This window comes from Nematolebias whitei, chromosome 10 (genome assembly GCF_014905685.2).
Source record: "Nematolebias whitei isolate Nwh7 chromosome 10, NemWhi1, whole genome shotgun sequence".
Taxonomy (NCBI): domain Eukaryota; kingdom Metazoa; phylum Chordata; class Actinopteri; order Cyprinodontiformes; family Rivulidae; genus Nematolebias; species Nematolebias whitei.
The window spans coordinates 11,971,059-11,977,078 of record NC_056507.1 but is presented as its reverse complement, the minus strand read 5'-3'; positions in this window follow the sequence as shown (position 1 = coordinate 11,977,078).

Genomic DNA, 6,020 nt, shown 5'->3' with positions numbered 1-6,020 from the left:
GTGTGTGTGTGTGTGTGTGTGTGTGTGTGTGTGTGTGTGTGTGTGTGCTTTGTCTTCAGCGTGCCTGACCCTGCATAATGCCAGCAAAGCACATTGTCAGCTTCTTGTTGAGTAAATATGGCTTCATGGAAAACTTGTTAATGACAGAAAATAAATAGCCAGTTTGTGTTTTTCACACAAACTGATGCTTGCAGACAGAAAATGTTGTCAGTTTATTTATTTATTTTTTCAGACTTTCCTAGGAAGTCCTTAATATTGTCCCAATCATCTATATTGAATATGTTCACTTGTGAAATTGACCCAGATGAACTCTGGTTGATGTTTGCCTCTCTTTTAAAAGGTTAAGTTGTGTAAAACTCTTACATCTCACATTTAGTCTCAATAATCAGGCCCCAAGATAAACACAGTCTAAAATGAGTTAGCTCAAAAAGGAGTCGTACAGCAAACTAGATGAATTCTGACTTATGGAAAGAATTCATAAACGTTCTGAACTTCTCTGTGATAAATGTTGAGACAAACAGAATCTTTAGAACAATAAACACCAGACAAATACCAAGAACCGGACCCATTCTAGAATTCTAGACTTGCGCCGCTCGGCGTGGCTGCATGTCGTAGTAGCTCTGCCACATTTTGCTTTTGGAAACATTAATTTCTGTTTTTCTGGATGTAAATCACATTTTTTGGATGGTTGTTTCCTCTGGTATCGGATGCTGTGCAGCTGGAAGGAGTTTTACTGAAATTTTTACTTTGGTGCATTTGCTAAAATGTGTAATCATACTAACAAGGTGGTTTTTTTACAACAGGGAGAAACTGATTAATATCTTAAAAGCTCAAATAATATCTCAGCTACAGCCTCAAATCTCAAATGAGTTGAAAAGAAGGCTCGGTGGATGCATTCCCGTCTACCTGCCATCTGTGCTCAAGTGCCTGACCACTCAGATCCTAAGATCTCCTATGGAGATCCTGGAACTGGCAAAAAATGTGGCTTGTGACAGCAGGACTAGGATTGTCCCCCGGCACCTGCAGCTGTCTGTCCGCAGCAACAAGGATCTCAGCAGGCTGCTGGAAGGAGTGGCCATCGCTCTGGGAGGAGTTCTGCCCGGCAATTGGACGATCCTGCAGCCCGGGGGAACAGAGAGGTCAGCCGAATCTGGATGGATGGATGGATCGGACAGCATCTGCGACCAGTTTCTTCAGATCCACTGTGGGATGGACCATTACAAGAGATATTTCCTACCTACAGCCATCAGTATCTATGACATCTCTTAATGAAACAAGGATAATGAGTTACAACAACATTTAATTTCCCTTTGGGATCAATAAAGTATTCTTGAATTGAATTGAACTGAATTAACTCCAGAACGTTGAACATGAACACTGAATATACAGTGGGTTGCAAAAGCATTCACTCCTCTTGGCATTCCTCCATTTTGTGGCCCTGCAGCAAGTTCTTTAAATACATGTTTTTTATTTATAAGTAAATATTCTACAAAAAGTATTAAAATTCATGAACTTTAATGAGGAAAAAAACTTGTCTTTATAATTTTCTAAAAAATAAATCTGATGCGTGCATGTTTTCAGCCCCCCAAAACAAACATATGGCAGTTCCAGCGTTAAGTCTTTTCAGGTCTGTCTCCAGGATCTTAGTCTGTAAAACCTCTGAGATTTCTGTCTATTCTTCCTTTAGGTTGGATGGCTGTTGTTAGTGTCCAGCAATCTTTAAATCAAACCAGTTTCTCAGTTGGACTGCGATCTGAGCTTTGACTGGCCCACTCCATATCATTTACTTGGTTCTCTTTAAACCTGCAGTGTTTAGGGTCATTGCCCTTCTAGAAGTTGAACTTATGTAAAAGGTCTCAGATCTCTGAATGAGATCCAACAGGTTCCTTTCAAAGACTTCCCTGGATTCGGTTCCATCCATCTTTCCTTCAACTCTGACCAGTTTTCCAGTTCCTGCTGATGAAAAACATCACAGCAGCATGATGCTGCCTCCACCATGCTTCAATTTATAGATGCTCTTCTCAGCATAATGAGAGCCTGAGACATTTGTCTCATCTGATGACCGTTCATAAAGAACAAACAGTCCAGCTTTTGTTTCCTGTAAGCACATGTTTTTTTCCGGACTCCTCGTCATTCCATTTTCTAATAAGTTTTCTGGGATGTTCAGTGTTTATACAACCCAACCTTGGTCTGTAATTCTCCACGCTTTTGTCTCTGATCTGTGTGAAGAGTTCCTTGGTCTTCATGCTGTCTCTTTCTTGGTGGCAGCTTGAAACTACTTAAATGTATTGAACTGGTGTTGATTCTGGGAGCTGTCACAGACTTGAATACTGAGATCATTTGGAACTTGAACTGCTCAGAGGTAGATCTTACTTAACAGATGAAGGTAACCGTTAGGGTGTCAAGCAAAGGAGCTGAATACACATGTACACACCCCTTTCCAGTTTATCTTTTAAAACAAGTTTGATTCTGTCCCTTTAACCCAAACTATCTGGATCATTTGTGGAGAATTATTGCTTTAAATCAAGTGTAAAAAAATCCATTAAAAATCCATGCTGTAAGGCAACAAAACAATTACCAAGAGAGATGAATACTTTTGCACCCGACCTGTTTGAAACCAGTAGACAAGTCAGACTGTATGTTCATATTTGATGAAACTCAGAAGACAAAGTAGGAACTTTGAATCAAATCCCTGTAACAGGAGAAGTTATTGCTAAAAAGCCTGTTTTTTCTTATAATAACTCCATCCTGCATCATCATCTGATTTCTTCTCCCGTTTGTCACCTCGTTCCCTGATCTCATATTTTCTGCAGCCTCTGTTGGTTTAAACTATTATTGCCCTTCTACAAGATTGTAAACTGCTTGGTTTCGTACACAACAATCCCTCTATGGCTTGTAATAAAATGTGGTTTCTAGCTTTAAAGGCTGAACTTCTCACCAAACACTTGAAAATTATTACAAGAAATTTCAAGAAGAGGGGAGCGATGCAGGGCAGGAAATTTATTCTGTTTGTTTTTATTATAAAATAGTTGTTGGGACCAGAACCAAGAAATAGAATGTTCCTTTCCCACAATGCTTTTTAAAAAGCGCTTGTCTGATTGCTTTTTATCCAGCTGTGCAGCTGCTGTTTGTCAAACTAATTAAAAAGATAAAAATTAAGCAACTATGTGTTTGAACATAACCAGCTGCGTCACATGAATGGCTTTGACTTTGCTTTTCTTCCAGGGACCTGACATCAATATCTCCTCAAGTTTGTTTGCTTTAATTTGGCTGAATTGTATTTATTTGCCTCCTTGAATTCAAATGAAGGGAAATAATTTACTTCAGATCTATTCTTTGATGATTGATGATTTCATTTAATTTCAGAATTGGTTAGTCATGAAGGGCTTGCTCACGAACCATTTCCTCTTCATCCCTCTTCTTTATGATAAAATGTGACGTTTGAGTCAGAGCAGTTCATACCTGAGGCCCTTCATTTGTTGAAAAAGGAAATTGTTTTTTGGGGGGTGGTGTTTGCATCCAAAGATTGCCTCTTACCAGGAAAACAATTTGGATGTTAAAAACTGTAATTACTCTATGGTGGGGTTGAATTGGCAGGAGTAATGTTGAGAACAACAAGGCAGTATTTTGTATTAAAATGGACTCATTAACAGCTTGGTCACCTTTTACCCCCAAACGTGCTCTAAAAATCAAGAAAACATTTAAAATACAATTATATCTAATGTGTCAAATACTTTTCTCTTATTGCAATAACAAAGTAGGAGGTATTTGTCTGTTTTTGAAATGAAAAGCAACAAAGATCATTTAATGTTTAATTGTAGCTTTATTTTTTTATTTTTTTATTAGCCAAACCTTGAACGGTACAATATGTGCAATTACAAGGATTAGTTTTAAAATTCAATATCATTACCAAATAAGTTCAGGATGTGAGCTTGACCATTAAGCACATAAGTCTTAAGTGCTGCAAAAAGTAACATGATTATACGTCTAATGACCCCAAGTTGGCAGACTGAAGAGACATGGACCCAGAATGTTAAAAAAAGGACAGTTTTTTTTTATTTACAGTGCTGGAAAGGATGTTTTGGCTGTGGGAGGAAGCAGGAAACAGGATGGTTCTTGATGTTTAAGATATTCAGTTGGAGATTGTTGAAAAGGTTTGTAGAATTATTTGTTTGCAGGTCGTGTTGCAGAGGGGGAGGGATGAGGTCCTAGTTTTCGCCAAGGATGCAGGAGGTGGAATCAGGATTAAAGTCATAGAGGGAGATGAGGTCCAGTGTTGGGTTTAGGCTGAGTCTTAATGTCTGCAGGATTCAGGTTGATGTCACAAGAAGCAAGGAGGAGGTCAAGGAGGAACAGTGCTTGGAGACGCATGAAGAAACAGCAAAAGGTTAATCACGATTTTCAAAGATTAACTTTTAGGCTGTTGTTTAAATTTCCATAAGTAATATAATGCGCCAGCGTCGGATGAACATCTGGCGGGGGTTTATGTAGTACTGGAGTCATTGATGGAAATCAGGTGCAGGTGTGGTTGACTGGATGATTGTCAGCTGTGGGGGAAAGTGGTTGTGGCAGAAAAATTAGGAATCCTACAAAAAGTACATAAAGAAGACGCACCTTAAGAGACAGACAAGCAGATTCTGCCAAACTTTCTACTTTCTTTACTTTAAACAAATCTAAAGGAAATGTTTTAATTAGTGTCATCTCCATCTGAATATTGTCACATGGCTCCATGTGTGAGAGTCAAAAGAGTTCACTCCAATTAACTCAACATAAGATGTAGGAAGATTATTATCATGACAAGGTGTTTGAATTATCAGCAGCTGGTATTTAAAAAGAATGTGCTTTTGTGCCAGAATGAGTGGGTTTGAACAAGGCACTTAGAGTAAGGTGTTTTTAAGGATTCTTTGCTCCTTCAAGAAGCAAACGAAAGGTTATGGTTTAATAAGGGGAAATAAAGAATTATAATAAGAAAAAAAAGTGTATCTTATAAACCAAAGACAACCCTGATAAGGTCATTGTAATAAAATGTATTTTTATACATTAGTACTGATATCTGAATTAATGTTGTTCGTCATTATCACACATACACCCCCTTCTTCTTTTTCCGGTTGTGGGGGTCACTGGTGCCCAAATCCAGCAGTCACTGTAAGAGAGGCAGGGGACACCCTGGACAGGTCTGCAGTCCATCACAGGGACACACAAAGACAACTGAGACAAATAACCATTCAGAAATAGTGTTATCCAGCCATGTCTCCATGATCACTACTGCACAACTATCTACGGTGTGGAAGACTATCCTCAGTCGTATCTCATCCAGCTTGTTCATGAGAAACCGGGAATTGGAGAGGAATCGACTTGGTAAGGCTGGTCTGTGTGGGTTGGCATGAAGTTTAGCTCATGCGCTCTCCTGCTTTCAATGCTTTTGTTTTCTTTCTTTGTGCCATCTTCATCTATTGAGTGGGAAGATGGTGTTTCGCTGGGACTGGAACATTGTAGCTCCAGTGGAATGGACCCAAGGAACTTTAGGGTAATGCTCCAATATTTGATTCCAATTTTAGGCAGGTCAGTCCATCCATAGTGTAAATACTTTTTCAATGTTTGTGCAAGGAAATTAGAAATACACCACACACACAAAAAAGCCATTGAATAATTGGGAGCTTCAAGCCAATGTGTCTACATGCGCTGCCATCTTGTTTCTTACTCCTTCTTGTTTTTCTACACAAAAAGGTTAGTGCTCAGAGTACGTGTTGAGGGTAACTATCAGCTACTATCACACCAAATTTTAGCTCAAATTTTGTAAAACTGATTGATAAATTCATTTTTGTTTTGGCTAATGTTGATTAACTGTGGTGGCCATGTTGAACTGGGTTGAGTCTAAAAGTCAACAGTGGTTCAGTCGATGATTACATTGAGAGTTTTGTTAAAATTCTCCCAGTGGTGTTTGAGATTTTTAGCTAATGGACAAATGTATCAAAAGGTATGTCTGGATTAATAGTCATCACTATTTGAAGGATATTTGT